Genomic DNA, 24,996 nt, shown 5'->3' with positions numbered 1-24,996 from the left:
TCAGTGTTGAAGACCCCAGTGGCTGGAGAAGGACAAGAGGACACTCACATTTTACCTGGCTGCAGCAGATAGATGTCTACTTTTGAGTGTTTGGGATGGGCTGGTGTCTGCCCCGTTGGTTGGCATACAAGATTAAAGGCAATTTTGTGGTGTAACTGATTAAGCCTGCAGGTTGTGTAGTGTTAAAGGACTTGGATATATATGGGTTCAATTCGCGGTGATGCTACATGTCTGTGTCTACTTTGTCCCAGTCCACCCAGCTGTAACTGGGTACCAGCCTTGGCTGAGCAAGTAACCTCGGATGGATAAGCAGAAGAACTAGCGCCACATCATCAATAGGGCAGCGCAGTCTCGCTTGAACCCCCTCCACGATATCGCGGGATTTGACCATATCTGGGGACAGCCGGCACGCACACGGCAGAGAATCCCCACGTGGAGTGTGGGAGTTTCAGCACAAACCATTCAGTCATAAACAAAGTGCAACACATGCCCACTTTCAACCGCATCATCACTTTTTCTTTGCATTTTCACTTTGTTTGTGTGTAATTTACCCAAAACCTCAGAGAAAGTGTCATGTTTCTGTCCCCGGAAGTAGAGAAATTACATCATATGCGTCATATTTTACTCCTTTAGTGAGACTGTGCTACCAAATGGATTTGTGGTGATTCAGTGGACAGCAGTGCCGCCATAGGCCCAGAAGGCTAAGGTAAGCAGCTAACTGCATAATTGGCCATTTATTACTTTTTTTTTTACATTTAGAGAGATAAACATGCACAGTTGCCTCCATAAAGATCCTTTGGTTTACTTTATGTGTTTATAGCTTGTCCCGTATAACCACATCATCACCATCATCATCATTACTACTAGTAAGTCCCTTTGGCTGCTCCCTTGTTTGCACTCGGGGTCACCACAGCAAATCCAAGGTGGATCTGCATGTTGAATTGGCACAGGTTTTACGCCAGATGCCCTTCCTGACGCAACTCCACGTTACATGGAGAAATGTGGCAGGGGTGGGATTTGAACCCGGAACCTTCTGCACTGAAACCAAGCGCATTAACCACTTGGCCACCACCCCTGCATCATCATTACTACTATTATTATTATTATCATTATTATTAACCCATGGCAGTGTTTGTGTTCTAAATCAATACTGCAACGATTCAAATTGTTTCTTTCCTGAGTGAAAAGATGAACCCAAAAACATATTAACATAAAGCCCATTTTACAAAAATGCAAGATATCCCCTTTAAGTCAACACACAAAAGTCGTCTTGTCCTGTCGTTTGGACAACTCAGACGTGAACGTGCTATATCATAAAGTAACACAACTATCAATCCTGATCTCCTTGTTTTCACCTCCAAACTCCTTTTCTCTTTCCACCCAAAATGCAATATGAGCCATGAGGCACCAATCAGAAAAGTGTTAGAAAGAATATATGAAACAATTATAATGAAGTGTGGCACCCATCGGCCCTCCACGTGTGTCATAAACATTAGCGGAGCCTACATAGCCCCACCCCCATGTCTGCAATCGAATAAATAAATACATTTCCATTCACACATCCAGATGGAGAGGCCACCACGACGACCACACATGCCAGGTAATCCCACATCCGAGACGCCACAGCCCAAACCCATAATCACACAATCACGCCGATGAACGTCTGTTTCTACAAACCACGTTGGCCGTCCACATGTTTCCATCACGTGTTGAATTTAGAAGCCCACAGACACACTGGAGACACATCTTGACTCCACACTGCCTGGAAAATTACTCTTGTGTTTGGGTGACAGATAGCACAGCGAATAGCGCCCAACATTTAACCAATGGTAAGTGAGTAACCCAGAGGGGGCGTGTGGGTGAGGGAGAGGGGGTCTACGATCTTTTAGGGTAGAATCAACATGCACAAACTGAATCATAGTTCCCACAGAACTCATAGGACCATGTAATTTGGATAGTCATTGTATCATTGTGATGCTTCCTTTAGGATGTTGGTCCAACATGTGGTCTTTTGATTACAAAATATATTATACCTCCAACATGTGTCCATCCAATAGTCATCATCATATCCAATGACATGATCCGGACAATTCCTCTGAAAAGCAGATTGGGTATCAGATTATTGACCATTCTCTAAGATCATCAGGTCTGAAAGTCTGATTTCTTCTCTGAGTTAAGGGGTTTCCACCTACACGATGTTTAAGATGATGTGCACTGAACTGAAGAACTTAATGCTTCATCGTGGGCCAGGTTCCACAATCTTGTTTGAAATGTACAGACATTATCTGCCATTGAATACACTGTGACACGTGGTCACACCACCAAATAATTGGTGGTGAATGAGGAAGGTGCTGTTACGAACGAATCAAGAAGATCACCAGACGCCATCAAGAGGAGGTCAAGATCACGTGACAGCAAACATTCCTCCTCTTCAGCTGCAGATTGTAGCAACATCCATCCTTCATAATCACTGTCCATATGTCAGAAACATGAAAATACATTGAGACATACAATTATACAGGATTTTGGCGTGATGTCAATCACAAAGTGGCAATGCCTTGTCTACATCTGTACGCACAGTGGCATGTGGTACCATGATAGCTGCGGTCGTGGTGGCGTCTTGCCACACTACTCTGCTGTAGTAACATCGCCGAATCGTAGCTACACAGTAGGCGGGGCAGTTTTTGAGGTGACCCATCACGAGTTACAGTTTCTAACAGTTTGTCTTATCGATCTTGACAATTCTTGAAACTGGAAACCCCCTTAGGTCTCATCATCTGCCTGTTCGCCCAAATTCTCTGATGGCCTCTTTCCAAGCGTGTGAAGAACAACAGAAGCTTTATTACTGAGACATAACAGACGCTAAAATGATCTCTCTGTACGTCTGCATGTGAGCAAAAAATACTGGACGTTAGAGCCCCGGGGCATTTGGAGCTCTCACCAGACAGGGACAAAAACATGACACCCACTTTGACCTTTGACCTCTCTTTCCATGCGGCTTGATCTTTTGAGTATCAGCGTGTGTTTACATGTGTGTGTGTGTGTGTGTGTGTGTGTGTGTGTGTGTGTGTGTGTGTGGAGTTGGGGAGTGTTGGGTGGGTGGGGTGGGGGGGATAATGACCTTGCAGCTGCACAGACACTCGTCTCACCACGCAACATGATAAAAACATGGACACATTCCAACAAAAGGAGGCCGAAAGAGAAAGCACGAAAAAGTCCTCCTGCTTCCTTTCGCTGTTATTTCCACATCTATCATTTCCCTTTTTTCCTCCACGCTTGGCTGTTCTGAAAAGGTCAGATACGGTTGGTCAGATTGTTTTGATTCTTCTTAAATTGCATTTATTGGCTGCTCTCTCTCTCTCTCTCTCTCTCTCTCTCTCTCTCTCTGAGTGATTGTGTGCACAGTTTTTAACATAACTCAGTCATACAGCAGGACCCTGCAGGGCACAGAGTGAGGGGGATTTGGTGCCATGTCCATAGGAAAACTAATTTTGTCCATAAGAAAGTAATTTGTTGCTGTGCCATTCTGGAAAATACAATTCTGTTATTAGCATTACCCTCCCCCCATTGTGAGTACAGACCTTTTTCGGAAACAAGAGAAGTTGCCCTGGGCTAACGAGAGAACTCGGCTGCCGGGAGACCTGGCCCCAGGCTGGGGTTAGAGTTGAGTATGGCTTAGGGTTAAGGTTGGCATCGAGCTGACTTCTCCTGTATCCCGTCCTGGTGTCCAACGCTACATTTATTAGCTGTATGCACAAGGTTTAGCAGCGCACTGTGCACTCAAAGTTCAACAGATTTGACATTTGGTGCAGTCTGCTTCTGAGCGATCAGGATAAGACGAGTATCAGCTGCTGGTGCCACACATTGCTGTATGCATCACACTATGAAACCAAACACCTTGAGTCCTGGATGTCAACCACTCATGTATGCCAACTTCTCAAAAGTAATCATCTATCGACTGCAGCCAGGTGAAATGTGGACTTCCCACTGGCCTTTTCCAGATGCTGGAGTTCTCAACAAATAAACAGACACATACATGCTTGATGGTGCCCAGAGAAATGTAGTATGTGGTGCTGGTACCCGCCGATTCTCCAAAAAAGACCTAGGAGCAAAGACATCACCTTAGCCAACACCTTTGGTCACTCATTAGTGTCCAAGCCTCACAACCATACAATAAGACCGGAAGCACCACAAGCCTGACGGCTTGGACCTTCGCTCTCATGCAAATGTATCGGCATCGCCAAATCCCCTTGTCCATCAATCTCATGAATTCAGAAGCTCTTCCTTGGCATCTCACAATGTTGGATGTTGAGGACGCAGAGAGAGGTGATGAGTGAGTCTCTGCAAGTTCAACACTGCATACAGATTCAGATGGCTGAGTCAAACCTTGAAAGCCTGAATCTTAATCCTAATCCAGGACAATCGCAAACACAGGACCCTCAAGCGCTACCATTAGTACACCTATTGATTCTGTAAAGATGACAGCATTGCCTGTGAAATCAAGGTCCGTCAGTCATTCCTCACCAACAAAGGCACTGAAACCACTGCTTTCCACAATCCTATCCAACAGCTACACTATCAGTCAAACGTTTGGACACGCATTCTCATATTGTGAGTTCCTTCACACACAGGACAAGGTGGTTTTACCTCTAGTGACATATATTGTACAGACTGTCAGGTTAACTGCTGTACTGTAGGGAAATGTGTGCTAAGGGTCACTGGGGGTCTATGGAGCTGATATTGCTGACTCTCTTTGAGGGTCAGCAATATCAGGGCCTGAAGACCCCCAGTGGGGGGGGGGGCCTGAAGACAAACTGTATGAGTTGGAAGGAGCATAATACATCATGGATTTTAGGTCCAGCCATCAGTCTTTGTAAATGTTATTGATCCAGTCAACATCGACTAAAAGCACACTCCAATACAGGGCCAAAAGTCACATTGAGAACCAATGAACTTTAAGTTGATATCTATGTGTCAGAAAGTGTAGACCAGGTAGACCAGTGGGATAAGGAGTTGGGTGACCACTATGTACTGTAGACCTGTTACGCAACCTAACTGTGTCCTTAGACAAGACACTTCATCTGCATTGTCCAAGTCCACTGAGCTGTAAATGGGTACCAGCCTTGACTGGGGAAGTACAGAACCTGCAATGGACTGGCATCCCAACTGTCTCGTGTTCCAGAATCTGGGCATATGCGTGGCCACTGATGAGCTTCACGGCCTTTGTTGGACTTACAATTCAATTCAATTTCAATTAATTTTATTTGTATAATGCCAAATTACAACAAACCTGCCTCAAGGCACTTCACATGAGTAAGGTCTAACCTTACCAACCCCCCTGAGCAAGCACACAGGCGAGAGTGGTAAGGAAAAAGTCCTTCTGGTGATAATGAGGAAGAAACCTCAAGCAGACCAGACCCAGAGGGTTGACCCACTGCTTAGGCCATTTTAACAGTTATAACGCTTTTACAGATTGTACAAAAGTTTGTTTACAAACAGATGGAACATAAGAGCAACAAAAACAAAGTCCCTAATTGAAAATACAGTAGATTCCATTTTGGGTTTCTAATATATAATGTCCAGCACCGGTAGGCTGCAGGCCAGGACCTCCGGTTGGTCATGGAACAGCATTCCGAGGTCAGTCTGGCGCCTTGGTGGTGCCGGGCAAGGATCAGTCAAAGGTGAACTTACTTCTACTGTCAGACAGTAACACCACATCTAGGAGTTCTTCTGTTGTATACAGTGTTCTAGTTCATCTCATTGTATTATATGTAAGAATTTTATTCCACATTACTTGATGGTTGCTCAATGATAGATGGTTGGTAGACGCTGGATGAATGACGAAAATTAAGATCAGGCATGGCTGGAGATACAGGTAGCTTGAAATTAGGTTTTTTCCTTTTATTTCCAAAGTGTAGGTGTTTACTGCAGCTGATTGTACAACAAACAGTTGAAATATCCAGTGGCCACTAGAGGGCAACAGGCCTGTGATCTATCAGATTGACTGAAGTTGATATTTTGCATGCGATGTAAAACCCACTCAGTAATGATTGTGCATTGTCGTGCTGTCACATTACATATTTCTCACCTTGTTCGTGTCACTGAAAATGTACGTGTTCCACATCCGAAACACGGTATGTGACAGTCATTAATCTGTACGGTGCCATTATCTTCTACATGAGGTAATCTTAGAAAGGTGAGAAAGGAACACTATCTGAAGACAGTGGAATTTTATCCTCAGCTTCCTGTTCAGATTCTCAACAACCGCCCTGAGACCTCATGTCAATGTCAGAAGGTGAAGGTTGGACACCTGACAAAATCTCGCTAATCTCTTACCGATGAGTAAGTAGTTGCATCTCTGGGCCAGAATCTCTTCTCTCTTTTTTTCCACCCTTTCAGACCTGGAGTGAAGTTTATTCACATTGTCTCTTCGGCACACATGCGACAACAACAATAAAACTGTTCACAATGATAACAAAACTGCCAAACATGCTCATTGGTAACTGTTAGTAATATGACCCTTTGCATGTAGTCAGCCCTTGTAACCAGTATACTAGGCCAAGACATCAAAGCGAGTCTGACAAAAGTCCTCTTGGTTATGTGGCGTGTCGTCTCCTACCTGTCTGATAAACAAGCAGAAGGTGATTAAATGCAAAAAACCCTTTATTATTGCAAACAAATGCCATATATCTACAAAGATCTCCCTCCATATGTATCTTTCAGGAACTGTATACATGTTTCAATGTGAGCTAGTATGTATGGCTTTACTTTTGAAAGGACAAGATAAACTGCAATAGCCACAACACACCATTCCCTTTGGCAGTAAAGGAAAAGATGGCCAAAAAGCATCAAAGGCTAGAATGTTCAAAGAGCCGAATAGCCAATTGCTTCACCAAAAGCTTTATGATTTGAAGATTCATTCAAGATCGCACTAAACACTACTGACATCTAACAGTCAATATACAGTCTCGCACATTACTGGTGGATTTCAAACATAGTGTTGAGGTTTGAATACTTCTAGAGGCTTTTCTGACTTGGCTTGATCAAGCTCGCTCAGATAAAGAAGGCCTCGTCTTTACATAACACACGCATGGGAAAACTCACCACTGTGTTCCACTGAAACATTCATCAAGAACCATTATGTTTTCCTTGTAGCTCCTGATCTTCAAGTCAGTTTAAAAAATGTTAACACTGACAGGGAGTGAGGGGAGTTAACCAGTGAACCCAAAGTCAAGCAAGAGAGTTATGAAACATTTAAAATGTGGCAAGATTAGGGTGAGACAGAGTTCAGCCAGTTATTGACCACAGATCTCTAGTCTGTCTGTGTTTCAGTGAGTTTTGAGTGACTGGATTTGGCACTGAGTTTCCCAATAATAATATTGCTGCTATTCTGCCTTTAAAGGAGCATGAATGTCCAGATGTTGAGGGTCCTGGTGCTTCCTCTTTGACTGTATGATTGTGATATTTAACTCAGACACCTTTGACACTCAGTCTCGTTGGAGCATCCTTAGGTTGTGGTGGACTTTGTGTCAAACAAATGGAGACTCAGATGAGGAGTGTCACTTGCATTCTGAAGGAACACCAGCAAAAACATTTTAGCCATGTGGTGCATGATCCAACATGCAGTTGTCTCAGTGTTGAAGACCCAAGAGGCTGGAGAATGACAAGTGGACACTCATGCATCACCTGACTGCAGAAGATAGATGGTTGCTATTGAGAAGTGCCTGGGTGGTTGCCATCCAGGACCCAAATTGATTTCTTTCGTGTGGTGGACGTGGTGAAGCGTGGCACCAGTGCACGCTCTCAAACCTGACCTGACCTCTATGCTGTGATAAAGGTGCTCTGGTCCTTCCAAATGGGACATCGGGGTATCAGGCAGAAGCAACTGATCTGCTTTCCTGCTCTGCAAAATTTTAATACCAACCGTGTTGTGTGAACATCATCTTATTTCCGTGAAGCTTTGCAAAAACGTACTGTAAGCTACTCCATCCTGTTTGTCATCTTGACATCCTGAGCTTCTGTCACTTGAGCAAATATCTTCCTGACACCGCCTGCAGCAGGAAGTCCCAAAAGGCCATGAAGCAGGAGAGAAGAATAAATCAGCAGCGAAACAATCAACGCTGGTGTTCAGCGTCTTTTTCATGGTCTTAGTTAGCTTAGGTTAGCAGTTATCTTTTGTTACTGTGCCCAGTCTAGGGTTAGGGTTAGTCCAGCACACAAATCACTATACCCATGAGGAAATCGAAAGGAGCGAGTGATTTTATTGCAGCTGCTTTTAATGTGTGTGTTTTAACAAGCTGTGAAGTCGCCTCCTTGTGCAACTGGACTGTAAAAATAAAACAGCTTTGAGTTGACTTAAAAGAATTTTCTTCCACAGAAGGAGATCTACAGTTGCTATTTGCCTCCGACTGGCTGTAAGTCCCGTGAATCGACAGATGGATGTCATTTCATCGTATGATTACAGCCTGACCGGAAATCAATACATCCGCTCCCGCATGTGGGTCGATCACGTGAAAGGAATCGAGTTTTCTTCAGTTCATTGTGCACTTGCTCGCTCTGCTCCGTGTGTTTGCTTAAATATCTGACAGTAAAACAAGAGTCTGGCGGAGACGAGCGAGCAAAGCTGTTTTTGTGCAGTGTTTTGTCTACTTACATTTGTTAAAACTCATCACTGTGCACAGGCAGATGTGCATTTTGGTTAGATGCATTCCATACTTCCCTGCAGGTTGAAGATAATGCAGATTTGAAATTGAGAAGATATTTGCTAAGTGGCCGGATGTAGGTGGAGTCACATGTGCACGGCAGATGGATGGATGCTGAAAATTTCAACAAAAAAAAATTCTAAAAATCCCTATTGCCAATCAAATGTATTGATCTAGAACACTACAGGTCGCAATAGTAGCTTCACAATATGGATAAATGGAGCCATGTGAAGCTAGTGCAAAATACAGACAGGTCCATAAGTATTTGGACAGCGACAATATTTTTTCCCCATTTTGTTTTTGGACACCACCACAATGGAGTTGAAATGAAACAATCAAGAGACTTTTAGCTTTAAGGTTTTATGGGATGAACCATTACTTTTACAGCCAGTTTGCTGTAGACAAGTGAGGAGATGACCACATTAACATTTCCAAGTTAGTGAATATATCTTCATTTATATCAATTATTAGCAGAGGTGGGACAAAGTCACTGTCAAGTCATTCTCAAGCCATCAGTCTGCAAGTCCCAAGTCAAGTCTGAAGTCAGCTTGCAAACAATTGGTGGTCATTATGACTTCAGACTTGACTTGGGACTTGCTGATTCATGACCTGAGAGAGACTTGATGGTGACCTCGTCCTACCGCTGATTATTAGTCAATACAAACAGTATGGTACTGTATGTAAATCTGTCTTTAGTAGGTTGTCCTCAAAAAAACTGAATGACCCTGCAAGGTGGAGGCCGATGAGGGAAGCCACCAAGACAGCAGACATCTCTGAAGGCATTATAGGCTTCTTTGGCTGTAATTGGAGAAACTGGTTATCTTGTTGAGTATCAGAGGCGGTGATGGTCTATTGGTTAAGCGTTGGGCTTGAGACCAGAGGATCCTCAGTTCAAATCCCAGCTTGACTGGAAAATCACTAAGGGCCCTTGGGCAAGGTCCTTAATCCCCTAGCTGCTCCCAGTGTGTAGTGAGCACCTTGTATGGCAGCACCCTCACATCGGGATGAATGTGAGGCATTATTGTAAAGCACTTTGAGCATCTGATGCAGATGGAAAAGCGCTATATAAATGCAGTCCATTTATTTCCCAATGTTGTTGCTCCACCAGTCACAGCTTGATGGCAGAGTGGAATGGAAAACGATTTTCCACACAAGAAAACAGATCAAATTTAGGCTCATGTCTCCCATGTGCCTTCTGGTAAACTGTAGCTGAAAGTTTGTGTCTCTTATTTCAGAAAATTCTTGTCTGTGCCACTCCACCATGAATTTCTACAACTGGTGATGCAACAGACGATGTTTGCACTGTGCATAGTTTCTCCAATCACAACTGCAGAACCCAAGAACGTCCTCCAAGGTGTCTTGGTGCCTTTGTGGCTTCCCTCACTAGCTTCATGTTTGAACGGCCGTTCAGTATTGCAGTGCTGCCCATTGCAGACATATTGACCATACAGCACCATACTGTTTGTATTTTTTTCTGTTGTTGTTGAATGATTGATGTAAATGATGTCTAAGGCATATTCGTTGACTTGGAAATGTTCATATATCAATTCCCTGACTTGTCTAAAGAAAACTGGCTGTAAAAGTGATTTGCTTTAAAAAAATTATCCTTTTTTGAACTCCACAATAAGTATGTCTCGATTGATTCATTTCGTCTCCATTCTGGAGGTGTACAGAGGAACAATTTTTTAAAAAATTGTGGTAATGTCCAGTTATTTATGGACCAAATCACTCATATCTGGTTAGACCAGTTTAAATTTGTTTTTTTAGCAGTTTAAAAGGTGACGATAAAATTCTGTTCTTGTACACAGCTATTTAAAAACTATTTATCAGTAATATTCTTCGGTGACCTTAATGACTCAGGTGTGAAGTGTTGAATCTCTGATGTCACTGTAATGTAGAAACACACATGTTCGATGGATGTTTTTGAGTTTGTACTTTGCACAGCATCTTTGGTCTGTAAGTTCACTCAGTCTAAAGGTTATTTTCCACGACGTCTTGCACGAAGACCCACAGCCATATCACTGACACAGTGGGCAAGCAGGGGAAACGCAGAGGTGGGACTTTCCTTCCTCCCCCCCATTACCATGGAGACACATGCATAGCTTTGCATACTGCAAGGAAATGCTCGTGTGGTTGATGCAAAATACATTTGCATGTTGTAAAGGCATGTGTGGTTCCTGAACTTGGCCCTCATGTCTGTATCAGGCAAACAAAATCTAGTAAGAGACCAGAGTGAAGCCTCAATACTGGATCAGTTCCACGTGGAACAAGAAGTGGAACAAAGTTTTAGTGTTTATATGCACCACAAAAGTGAAAAACAATAACCAAACTGACCCCACTCTTTGATTGACATGTGATCTGTTAAAAGTCAAGCAAGGTGCACATCCTCAGAGCAGTGAGAAGGAACAAAGAAGTGAAACATATTTTTTTTTTTTTCGCGCACGGACAGCTTCCTGCCAGAGATGCTCCCCGTTGTTGTGCCTTTTTAACCACTTTTTATTTTTCTTCCTCTACTTTTTTTAGTTAATAGTTTTTTAATAATTACTAGCCAGTAAACACATGCTGCTTCACGCATTATTTATTAATTTCCTGGCATTTGGATGGCAGAGCAGCGTCAGGGCTCATTTCTTTAAGAATAAGAATAAGAACTTTATTAATCCCGAAGGAAATTGCTTTGCCAAAGTGCCGAAACAGTAACAGTGCTTTTTTTTTATGGTGTCAACAGTGAGTGCAAAATGTTTATGCAAAATGACTGAAGACACTTGCACAAGATGTTGACACTATTGCACATAGTTCTGAGTAACTGAAAAACGCTGATCGTTATGTATTCATTCTGCAGAAGGGGGAGGAGTTATACAGTCTGATTCCACGAGGGACCAGCTGATGGAGCTCCAACACAGTTGTCCAAATGGGGAAAGACATGATATCCCTAAAGAACTGCGGAGGAAATATTGGGGCTGTAGAGCCGGGAGGAGATGGTGGCAAAGGAAGAGGAGATATCAACCGTATCTTCCTTCCATTGTGATGGGGAATGTAAAATCATTGGTGAACAAAATGGATGAATTAACATCACTCGCGAGGAGTGACAGTGTTTTTCGTGAGGGTTCAGTCTTGTGTTTCACAGAGACATGGCTGCACGACAACATACCGGACTGTGGAGTGAGTTTACCTGGCTTTTAGTTAATGCAAGGTAACTGGAACTGCGCCAACAGCCGTAAAAAGTAAGGCAGGGGAGTCGCTGTCTACATGACCAACAAGTGGTGCAATCCAAGACACGTTATGGTGAATGAGCATGTGTGTAACCCAGGCATTGAACTGTTGGCAGCGAGTTTTCATCCTTATTATTTGTCAAGGGAGATTTCACATGCCATCGTCCTCATTGTTTACATTCCACTGGCGGCAGTGATGTCATCACATCCACGACAATAAGGCTGCAGACCCTACACCCCAATGCTTTCATTGCCATCTCTGGGGATTTTAACCATGTTACCCTTTCAACACCCCTTTCCACTTTCAAGCAGGTTGTCAACTGTAAAACAAGAGACAATAAGTCAATCGACCTGCTGTATGCTAATGTCAAGGAGCCATACAGCGCCACAGTCCTCCCCCCGCTCGGTACAGCGGACCATAACCTGGTCTATTCAGAGCCAATCTACATTCCTGCAGTTCAGCAGCAACCTGGTACAGAGGTAGTCACAGGAGGCAGAAGACAGTCTTCGTGGATGTTTTGAGGTGACTGATTGGAGTGTGATCTGTGATGTGCAGGGAGAGGAAATGGAAAACATTACGGACTGCATAATGGATTATATCAACTTCTGTACAGACAATATCATCCCAACTAAGACCATGTGTCATTACCCCAAAAACAAACCGTGAGTGACCAAGGATATCAAGGTGACACTGAACACAAAGAAAGCTACATTCAGGAGTGGAGACAGGGAGGAGCTGAAGAGGGTGCAGCAAGAACTGAGGGAGAAGATTCCAGAGGGCTGGAGAGCTAGCTCCAGCAGAACAACATGAGGGAGGTGTGGAGTGGGATGAGAACCATCACTGGTCATGGTAAGAAGGTGGACCCGATGATGGAAGGAGACCTATGTGAAACCAATGAGCTAAACCTGTTCTTCAACAGGTTTGTCAACATGGACTCTGCCCATCCTTCCCCCAGCTCCTGTCCTTACTTCCCCTTCCCAAAACTCATCAAGCTATATTAAGATCTCAATGGGTGAAGATGTGTTGTCGGGTTGGCAAAAGAAGAGGCAACTTACAATTCTAGAGTCTGCTCATTACATTTTACTGGTGGTGTCGGTCCATCGGAACAATGTCCAGTGACTTCAGTCAATGTTGTTGGTATTCACGTTCCTGATCATCATCTTCTCCCACTGGCAGGCCAATGTCATCCGTTCTCTACGCCAAATCTAACAAATCTCCTGCTTTCTGTAACCCGTGATTGAAACATTCCTATCTTTTAAATACTCTCTGGTGCTTTTAATCATCCATTTCTTGACCAAGGCATTACTTCAACTACCTAAACATAGATTCAAAATGGTATCGCGGCTTGTTGTGCCCGGCCAGGCGCGTTGCTAGGTTGGCGGTGCATGCGCACGTGACCTACCACAGCACCCCTAGTATCTTCAAATGTAGCTATTGTACCCAAACCATAATCAGAATTCTGCTAGTGTGCAAGGCTTCCAGAAGTGTGCAAAGCCACGGTTGGAATGCAGTTTTAAAGCTTTTCACATAATTAAATCCTAAAATAAATCTTAAGACTAACTCTATTCTGTGAAAATAATTTACAAAGTTGGTGGGCAACTGAAACACCAGGTTAAGAGCCTCGTGTGCAACGCCCTTCCAAAAATGTTGTATCAGACTATACAACCTGCAGAGGATGTCTACCATCTACATACTGTGTGGAACAATTTGTTCTGTGAAATCCTGTAGATGACATGAAGGAGGAAGCACCTGTGCAAGGTGTGAAGTTCATGCTGTGTGAACGATGTGCACTGTGTGAGTGTAATTGTGAATCATTTATCGGAATACTAGGGAATAAGTTTACATATACTGGTGCACAATAAAATCGTTTTTATGACTCATAAAAAGTCCAAAGGGATTACATTACACCTTTAAGTGCTGCAATGCATCCACAGTTTCAAGTTGCAAGAAAATGCTGACCAAAAGTAAGTTTCTGAAACAGTAAATGAAGTGACTGTGCAAAGTGCTCAAAACCACAAATCAGCTGTTCATTATGCACCAGATCCCTCTAAGTAAGTTTTGAATAATTAAATAACACCGCAATTAAATTGCAAATGGCATTTTAAAAACGCATACTAGACTCGAGCGTATGATTCAAATTTTGCACCTTTAAAAATTAATCACCCCTAAATTATTATGTGTACAGACAGTCGTTAGAGATTTTACAAATCATATTTACTAGAATTTATGAAAAAATTGCAAAAAGCCACAGGCATGGCATTCGCGCACACCTGCAGGGCCAAATACTACAACTTTACTAATGTGCGTCACGTAACTCTGGCTGTTGGGCAGGAGTTGTAAAAATGTGGTTAAACTCTAATCAGCAATTGACAACCTGCCAGCTTTTGGAGCGCCAAAACAAAATCAAGATGAGAAATGTGCAGTGAGAAAACGTTAACGACTGTGGGGCCACGGCTGTAGTATCACGTACTGTACTGCGTTCGCTTTTCCTGGAAAACAACTTTTGCAGTCACAATATCCTTCTGTGTGTTTCCTCCTACATGAAACATCATACAATGTGAGCTTTGAAATCGCTAAGAAAAATATGATTCATTTGTTTGTCCTGTATTGATGACCGGTGCCAGAAATATAATCAATAATACTGAACAGGCAAAATTTTCCTGTGGTGTATGACCCACTATTTCACAAGGGCTTCCAACTGTCCTGGATCAAGACTAATGGTTTTCACTGAGTTCCTGAACTCGGCCTTCAGAAGTGTATGGTGAAAGTGTTGAACTTATAGAAACATTTGTTTATATCTAGGGATGGGAAGTGAGAACTGATCCAGTTGAATCAGATGTTATCAATTCCTCTTACCAGCGCCACCACCTTTTTTTGACAGTTCAGCGTTGCAACTATTGTATGCCTAGTAAAAGAGGAAATGACAACCTATGCTGATGTAGATTATTCCACACACAAAATTGATCAAGGAGTCGATAAGGGAACTGATAAGAATTGGGCCAATTTTCAGAATCAATAATTGCATCGATATTGACAAAAACTTCATCAATTCCCATATCTACATAACTTAGCAGTGACATTTCTGTGTGTGGCTCCTCTGCCTATGAGATTTAAAGCTTACGGAGCCACAAGGGCGCAGAAGAACGAAGGTCCAAGGCTTTAGGGTCCTGGTTCTTGCAGTCTTACTGTATGACTGTGAGACATGGATGCTCAGCAGTGACTGAGTGGATGTGTGCGGTATTCAGTCTCCTCAGAGGATTCTTGGGTACTTGGGTCTTGGGTACTTTTGAGAGATGGTCGCCATGCAGAACCCAAGGCGGTTCTGTGTTGAAGTGGATACGGTGACACGTTTCCATATAGCAGGGGTGGACAATCATGTGCCATGAAGGGCTGAGACACTGCAGGTTTTCCTTGCTACCAATCACCTCAGCAGGTGATTTCATTCATGATCAGGTGTCTCTGTAGGTGATGTCACTGACAATCAGGTGTTTATGTTCAGGGGAGAAGCTCATCAGCAACCCACCTGTTGAGGTGATTGGTTGCAAGGAAAACCTGCAGTGTCTCGGCCCTCGCTGCCCACCCCTGCTGTATAGTCACTTTCCTGGTGCGGCTGATGTTGTTCCTTTTCCCTGATTGGTCCTCTGCCCTCACTGCTCTGCACAAAGAAGCATGAGTCAGCACAGGTGACGTACGTACACGTCAACGTGCCGCCTCCTGCAGCCGGGTAAAAGAGGTTAGGAGCAGCAGCAAGAGGAGACTTTATAAAGCATTGAAATGTTAAGTCTCCAGGCGTCCTGCCGTAGCCTGAGGAGACCCAGTGAGAGGACAGAACGCTGGCGCACTGCTGTGTTGTTACATAATCAGCACTAAACATCAGCCATTCATGTGTGAGGACAGCGTATCAGAGAGAAAGCACACACAAAAGTGCACGAAAATAGATGCATATACAAGAGACGATACAAAGCATGTTCCTGCCTTTTTCAGCCACACACACACACACACAACACACAGTCAGATAATATTGACATGGAAAGCTCTCGCTTCCACTGTGCATAAAATTGATGTTGACCTTCCAAACACACAACAGCCAACCTCTGTGACGCATCAGATTTCCTTTACGTCACTGCAACTGCACCCAATCAAAAAAAAAAAAAAAAAAGACGCTTTCTTAAAGTTGCATAAATCTGTGTGTCTTTTTGTGTCCTGGCCGTCGCCGCTGTGCGACTTTCCCTCCAGCCGCCTCCCAGTCAGGGCAGGGGTGGTCACCCCGATTTCATAAACCCCTGTCACACCGATTAATGCCTGCTGATGAAGAATCCCCCCCGGAATGGATCGAACCAACTGTCTGGATGATTAAATCCAAAGGGAGGAACAGAGCAGGTCACACAGCAAGAGAGAAGCAACTCTTCTTTTCATTACTCCTCCTCGCATGCCGCCATCAGTCGACAGGAGGTGACAGTTTCTCATCTTTTACCTTTTTCCACATTGACTTTCATTTTCTTCGAGCAATGAGATAATGTTTTATTCCCCTCTATCTTGATATCCATTCATCCTCCAGACAAAAGTGTGCAAATAATTTTCCAGAGTATTGGCTGGACTTTCGCGCATCTCAGCCGCCTCATGCTCATCTCGAGGCAGCAAGATCAGCGCAACCCATCATTCAATATTCATTCCAGCTCTGTGCACCTGTGATCCCATCAGATCTCAGAAGTGGACCTGATTAGGACTTGATTGGGCGTTTGCTTTGCATGTTTCTCCATTTGTGCAACAGATAATTGAAACAATCCTTCACATGGTGATATAAGCATCAGATTTGGCATAAATATTCTTCAGAAATCAGTGTTTCAGAAAAAAGTGCTGGCCACTTGAAAATCCAATATGGCAGCCAGGCAGGGGGTCAATGAAGAATTACACAGGAGTCAAAATTTAAAATTGCTTGAATCATTTTGAAAGCTACACCACATTATGTGTCTGAACACAAATACTCCAAAAAGGTATAGTTTGGACTATCTATGACTGAACCTTTGACTCCTGTACAAACTGAAACTCACATTTGTCACCATTCTTGCTGTTTTTACTCCGTAACTTCATAACATTCAGTCATAGATAGTCCAAACTATACCTTTTTGGAATATTTATGATCAGACAAATAATGTGTTATACTTTTTAATATGATTGAAGCATTTTTAAATTATGACCCCTGTGTAATTCTTCATTGACCTCTACCTGGCTGCCATATTGGATTTTCAAATGGCCATCACTTTTTTCTCAAACGCTGATTTCTGAAGAATATTTATGCCAGATCTGATGCTTGTATCACCAAGTGAACAATTCTGGCCGAAAATCATACTTATCTGCTCCGCTACATGTAGCACTCCTTGGAGCCGCATCTCCATGGAGCTGCATCAGGAAAAGCATCCAGCGTAAAACTTGTGCCAAATCTTAATGCAGAATCTGCTGTGGAAATTCAGCAAAGTCAGGAACAGAGCAAACACCAGGTTTGCCTGGAGTTACTGTGCATGTCATCAGGCTTTACAAAGCTGAGCGCAGGTAGGGAAGATGTGGCTATGAGTCCTAGGACATCAAGGCGGGGGGTTGAGGTAGACTCTTCTCAACTCAGAAAACTTCTCAATTCAGAAAAAAAAAAAATGACAAAAAAATGCATCAGGTCTTCTTGTTTGAAGAAAAACAATGTGTGCTGTTGAATAACAAGTTGCACATGCAAAAGGCGAGTGTGAAAAACAAAGCGCTGAAAGCCTGGTGCCGCCCTGTCTGCGTTTGTTTGTTTCTGCTTCGCACACGCTCAGATGTGGTTGCACCTGTACATTGGAACACCTGAAGGGAGGGGCGCCACAAAAATATGTCACATGACCCAGAACATGAGAAGGGGGTGTTTGTTGACACAGAAAACACACGACGGCTGATTTTTTTTTGTGCCTGCCTGGTTGGCTGTGTGTGCATGTGTGTGTGCGTGTGTGTGTGTTTGGCCAGTTTACTCCAAGCAAATCAAGATTAATGAGTAGCTCACTCCTGGCAAATACAAAGTGTGTGTGTGTGGGTACGGTTGACCTAACAACTAAAGCTTTGTTCCTGAAAGGGCTTTTAAGCTGCATCCCAACCTGCTGATCCACTTTTTTTGTTTTTGTGTGACAGCTGTGGGACAGACTACTGCCTGGAAATGGGACAGACTACTGCCTGGAAATGGAACTGGATTAGATGCTATCAGGGTTGTATGTAAGTGCTCCAAATCCAGGAACAAGTTTAGTGGGAAACACGCATTTGCAGGCCTCCAAAATGCAGTTTTAATAAAGGGATAAAGATGACTTGTCCAGGAGTCTGTGTGATTTTGATGGGTAAGCACAGATTTAAAAAAAAACAAAAACTATTTCTTTCCATTTCTCTCTGTGTACAGTATATGTGTTGAATGCTGTACCTGCGTGTCCCACCAAATCACAGTGGAAGGTTTCAAAAACTCAAACGAACACAGTCATATCACCGTATAACCAAACAGAAAGGACTTTGATTTTAACTGCGAATGAAAAATAATGGTGTCCATGAAAGACAACAATTTCTGTATGAAATGAAGTAAATCATTATTTGCTGATTGTTTCACAGTGGTTACTTTGTAAACTCAAATAACACAGCTATACACACAACCACGCAGAAAGAATTTTGTATGATTTCAAGCATGAGTGAAAACGAACGAGGTCCATGAGAGACAGACCGTTTCTACAATCTATCTTTATTTTGTTATTTAAAAAAAAAAAAATGAAATTCACACACATTCAAAACACATTCAAACACACAACCCAGCAGAAAGGATTTTGTATGATTTCAGCCAATAAAGAAAAGCTATGCCATGACTACAGGTTCTCCCTATGTTTTGAAGAAAATGGCACTCACGTTTTAACCGTATCGACTGTTGTGTTACATTTGGAAACAGAAATAATATGGGTCATTAAAATAATTTCCAATCACTAATGAGCTCAACTGATATTTGGATCTTGTTGAAATTAATGAGTTGCACACGGCTCTGCTAAGTAGTAACAGCATGGTCTGCTCCATAATGAATGGATTTGCCTATTGGCAAGCTGTCGGCAAACAATAAAACAAACACTAAGCACAAGACAAAAAACATAAACTCACATAATCATGCGCTATAATCCAATGTAACACATTTCAGAAATGCTGATGTTAAATCCACATTGTTGGTTTAATGCTGCAGAACTCAGCATGCCCGGCTCATCTGATGGCACACAAACGCATCACCGTGCCGTTCAAGCTCGTCTAATCTGATCAGCTAAAATAGCAGACAGTAAAAAGGTTAGGAGTGAATAATTAAGTAGTCCTGCATCTCTGTCTCTGTTATCTCATCCCTCCCTCATTCCCCGACACGCCAACCGCTCAAACGTTGTTTCTTGACGCTGTGTGAACTGTAAGCTACAACCTGTGGATATACTGTATAGCTGAAGTTAGCATTTTGTAGCAACAAATGCTTGACATTATATATGGTGACTGATTTTTAACAACAAGACTGTTTCGTGGAATCATTACAAAACAAGACAGCAACAAAAAGTGAAATTCTATCCACTTTCTAAATACCTATTCCCATGTTCTTTCACTGAAGTGCATGGATGTGTAGATAGCTTCTAAAAAAACAATCAGTGTGAAGCTAAATATCAAACAAACACATTTATTTTGTACTACAACAACAATGTAGTACATCAGTTAATATAATTAATAACTGAACAGCAGTCTAGTGATATCCAAGAACACATATTTTCTGAATATATGATTTCAGTGTCTTTTACGAGATATCTATGCTAGCTAGCTATGCTAGCTGTCTTGCTGAGGTATCATACCTTGCTTGCTTGGTCATTACCTGCAAAATAGGCCAACATTTATTTTCAGGGGATATACAGTAATTTTATAGTATTTGTACTATCCATTTTTGCTTTAATATTCACTGCAAATTATGGGACTACTCCAGTTTATAAAAGGACATTGGCAGTGCCTTAAGCCTTTGACAACTAATGAAAAATTATCTCAGTATTTATAAATAAATATTAATGTGTATAATGTCTGACCATTTTTTTTCTGCAAAACTATGTTATTTTTTATGTGGGAGTGCTATATAATTTTTCAGATGTTGTCCTGCAATGTATAAGAATTATAATTGGGTTTGGACAATGATTTTATTTTTGAACAATCATCTTCAACTGTTTTGTTTATGTTGTTGTTATCATCATCATCATCATCATTATCATCCCGCAATGGGTTGTTGTTCTGTTATTTATTTATTTATTTATTTTTTGCAGTGTGGTATTTTGTTTTTCTCATGAGATTTCAAATTTGCTAATTGTTTTATTTCTTTCATGAATTTGAAATCAGAATGTTTGGACATTTTGATTTAAATGTTCTATTAATCCAGTGATGAAGACGTGACATTAAACACTATAATGCCCAAAATGTTTGCACTGCACAGAATAAAATGACAGTAAATTGTATAGTGCGGCCAATTTACATTTCTTATTTTGAGATTTGTATTTTTGTTGTTTCTTAGATGTCTTATGTTTGACTACAAACTCACAGGCTAAAGTTTAACAAACTCAACTGAAATCATATGCAAAGAAAAACTGTTTACTCCAAAAAGCTCTACACAATGTTATTTTCCAAGTATTAATTGTAATTTTTCTTTACTGCAAAAACAAATCAATTAACCCTCATATGCATTGTTAACCTGATTTCCTTCTACTATATTATTAATGTTTGAAAGGACAGTTAGAAAACAAGGGGAGCATCTTGTATGACCTTTAAGTGCCACTGCCACCAAAGGAAGTGCGTGTGTACTTTTTGTGCCAGTGTGTGCTTGGGCAAAATCCTGACTCATGGGAAACATTGGAGTCAGCTTGTAATTAAGCAACACAGACATTTCCATGCTAAGATGCACACATGGGAATGCAAACACTGGCACACGCTGTACGAAAGCAGCCATGATGTTAAACGTATAGTGCGGGTGTTTATGCACCAACAAGCAGGCATAAAAACATACCTTTTTTCCCAAAATACTGCTCGTTTTGGTAAAAAGACAGCAGATGATATCAGGAATGCAAACTACATCTTATTCCTGCAGAGCAATCCACATTATTATTATCATCAGTATTTGTTGTGATATACAAATAACATGATGCACATAATTGTAGTTTGGATGAGTTTTATGAGTGTAGGACTATGTAAAGATGTCATGTGGTGTGAAATTTTGCTCTGTATGCACCACTCTGCATTTAATCATTAGTAACTGATCTCTGCTCCCCTCCACAGCATGTCTTTTTCCTGGTTCTCTCCCTCAGCCCCAACCAGTCCCAGCAGAAGACTGCCCCTCCCTGAGCCTGGTTCTGCTGGAGGTTTCTTCCTGTTAAAAGGGAGTTTTTCCTTCCCACTGTCGCAGGGGGTCGTTTTGACCATTGGGGTTTTTACGTAATTATTGTATGGCCTTGCCTTACAATACAAAGCGCCTTGGGGCAACTGTTTGTTGTGATTTGGCGCTATATAAATAAAATTGATTGATTGATTGATTGATTGAAATGTCATGTCAGTATGTTCCATGTCAAATATGGGCTTGAAGCATTCTCCTGCAATCTGCATGAAGCTGAAATAACTATGAAAATGAATTCCCTGCAGAGACGTCATCATTCGACGTTTCAGCTCTGTTTTGCATTTCCACGAATCTTGCAAATATGACATTGCACTCATTAAAAGTGTATATATGTCTTATGTTTGATTATCTGTCACAGAGGACATTATCTGAAAGCCGACACCTCTGACTGCTACAGCAGTCTGACCACATCTTGAAAGATTTGTCACATCTAGGTGAAATATGAAATCCCGGCCTTTTCCATTTGCTATAGTCCTCAACACTGAGATGACCACCTGTTGGATCATGCTCAGATAAGCACACCACATGGCTCTCACAGTTCAAGTGATGCTCTGTGTCTTTCACTACAGTGGTACCCAAGGATCTTCCAAAGTACCAAATACATCCAATCATAGGTAAATGGTTAGTGCCCAAATCTCACAACCATACAGACAGACAGAAAGCACCAGGACCCAAAAGACTTAGACCTTCATTCCCCTGCAAACACATCGGCATGTGGCCAAACACCTATGTCCAGCAACCTCATGACTCCATAAGCTTTTCCCAGATATTTCTCCATCTCAAAGGCAGAAGACCCAGAGAAATAAATGTTACTGGAGGATTTTGACACTTTCCCACCACACAGAGCCACAAAAATCAGCAAAAAAAAAAAAAATCAAGGAACTGATCACTTCTGGAGACCAGAAATACCCAATTCCATCCATCCATTCTCTAAACCTACTTATTCCAGTTAAAGATCAAACAGACCTGGAACCTATACCAGCAGTCAGTGGGCGAGAGGCTATAGGCAGACCCTAGACAGGCTGCCAGCACATTTAGACAGATCAACTCATTCACACTCTCACTTTGAGTCATGAATTCACCTAACCTGCATGTCTTTCAAAGTGGGAGGAAGATAAAGCACCAAGAGAGAGAACTCACACAAACGGGGAGAACATGCGAAAATCCACAAAGAAAGCCCCACTATGGAAGTCTCACTGTGAAGCGACAGTGCTAACCACTAAGCCACCGTGTCACCTACATCCAACTCCACTTATCTAGAAAATTTTCAATTCAGTGATTTTTGCTTCAATTGGAACCCACCCAAACCTTGATACATGGTCTTATCTCCACTTTTTATTATTACTAGGCCATTAATAAAGTTAAGAATTTAGCTGCATTGGAGGCTTATCAGAGCTAAGCAACTCTGTTACGTGTGCAACTACAGTAGGTCGGCTGACACATTTCCTCGGCTCGTAAACACACACAGCACATCCTGCCAATGCGAAGGTGGGTGTGAACACTTTTGCAGGAGTCTGACTCCTATTAACTCGCTCAATCGAATGCCAGCAGAACATAAACACCTCGTCGGTATCTGTAAGGTAACCGCCAACCAACTGAGTAAGAACCCGCACACATACACACACCTTTGAAAAAACGAATTACTAATTACCAAAGTAATTCACATTAAACTAAAAGCTTATTAGCAGTCGTCACACCTCTAAATCCCCCATTAATCGCACAATAGGCAAATACACAAACACATACGCGTACCTGACCTAACCCACGTTTGGTTAGGATAAATCCACATCACCTCTTAGTCTCTTTTGTGAAGTAATTCCTTTTAATTCCTTATTAGGCAGAGTCGACACTATAACAGACACAAGTCCAGGAACAAATGATGGCTTTAAAAGATTGTGATTCAGTCAAGAGCCTATTAGTTCAATAGCTGAAGGCCTCCATTAACCACTTTTTAATTAGGCTTGAGGCATTTGTTTAATCGTGCACAAAGTTCCAATTTGTAAAAGTGTTTTCTCGCTCACACAATTCATAAACCTCAGTTTAGACTAAGGTCACTTTTAAAATAAAGAGTATAGTACAGTAGTGTTCAGAATAATAGTAGTGCTATATGACTAAAAAAATTAATCCAGGTTTTGAGTATATTTGTTATTGTTACATGGGAAACAAGGTACCAGTAGATTCAATTGATTCTCACAAATCCAACAAGACCAAGCATTCATGATATGCACACTCTTAAGGCTATGAAATTGGGCTATTAGTAAAAAAAAAAAGTAGAAAAGGGGGTGTTCACAATAATAGTAGTGTGGCATTCAGTCAGTGAGCTCGTCAGTTTTGTGGAACAAACAGGTGTGAATCAGGTGTCCCCTATTTAAGGATGAAGCCAGCACCTGTTGAACATGCTTTTCTCTTTGAAAGCCTGAGGAAAATGGGATGTTCAAGACATTGTTCAGAAGAACAGTGTAGTTTCATTAAAAAGTTGATTGGAGAGGGGAAAACTTATACACAGGTGCAAAAAATTATAGGCTGTTCATCTACAATGATCTCCAATGCTTTAAAATGGACAAAAAAAAAACCAGAGATGCGTGGAAGAAAACGGAAAACAATCATCAAACTGGATAGAAGAATAACCAGAATGGCAAAGGCTCACCCATTGATGAGCTCCAGGATGATCAAAGACAGTCTGGAGTTACCTTTAAGTGCTGTGACAGTCAGAAGATGCCTGTGTGAAGCTAATTTATTTGCAAGAATCCCCCGCAAAGTTAAATAAAAGACATGTGCAGAAGAGGTTACAATTTGCCAAAGAACACATCAACTGGCCTAAAGAGAAATGGAGGAATATTTTGTGGACTGATGAGAGTAAAATTGTTCTTTTGGGGTCCAAGGGCCGCAGACAGTTTGTGAGATGAGCCCCAAACTCTGCATTCAAGCCACAGTTCACAGTGAAGACAGTGAAGCATGGTGGTGCAAGCATCATGATATGGGCATGTTTCTCCTACTATGGTGTTGGGCCTATATATCACATACCAGGTATCATGGATCAGTTTGGATATGTCAAAATACTTGAAGAGGTCATGTTGCCTTATGCTGAAGAGAACATACCCTTGAAATGGGTGTTTCAACAAGACAATGACCCCAAGCACACTAGTAAACGAGCAAAATCTTGGTTCCAAACCAACAAAATTAATGCCTCGCAGACATTAAGAAATCATGAAAAACTGTGGTCGTACAACTAAATACTAGTTTAGTGATTCACAGGATTGATAAAAAAGCAGTTTGAACATAATAGATTGAGTTTGTAGCGTCAACAGCAGATGCTACTATTATTGTGAACACCCCTTTTTCTACTTTTTTTTACTAATAGCCCAATTTCATAGCCTCAAGAGTGTGCATATCATGAATGCTTGGTCTTGTTGGATTTGTGAGAATCTACTGAATCTACTGGCACCTTGTTTCCCATGTAACAATAAGAAATATACTCAAAACCTGGATTAATCTTTTTAGTCACATAGCACTACTATTATTCTGAACACTACTGTATATTTCAGTGTGCCAGCTCGTAATCTAGTTTGTCTTTTGCATGTACTCATATATGCACTTGCACAGTAATCTTGATAATGTGTCTCGTACCCCTACGTTCATGTTTTATTT

At 41.9% G+C, this 24,996-nt stretch overlaps 1 protein-coding gene and 1 long non-coding RNA gene across 2 annotated transcripts in view; one reads left to right on the top strand and one right to left on the bottom strand.

Moving 5' to 3' along the window:
• Nucleotides 1–24,996, bottom strand: part of sema4f (sema domain, immunoglobulin domain (Ig), transmembrane domain (TM) and short cytoplasmic domain, (semaphorin) 4F) — a 79,670-nt gene that overhangs the window by 36,532 nt on the left and 18,142 nt on the right. The gene's annotated exons all lie outside the window — the stretch shown is intronic.
• LOC117504662 lies at nucleotides 15,541–15,824 on the top strand. Its single transcript, XR_004558869.1, has 2 exons — nucleotides 15,541–15,600; nucleotides 15,664–15,824. It is a non-coding gene; the product is annotated as an uncharacterized LOC117504662 (long non-coding RNA).

The sequence above is a fragment of the Thalassophryne amazonica genome, chromosome 23 (assembly GCF_902500255.1).
Source record: "Thalassophryne amazonica chromosome 23, fThaAma1.1, whole genome shotgun sequence".
Taxonomy (NCBI): Eukaryota; Metazoa; Chordata; class Actinopteri; order Batrachoidiformes; family Batrachoididae; genus Thalassophryne; species Thalassophryne amazonica.
This window is presented reverse-complemented; position numbering and strand designations above follow the sequence as displayed.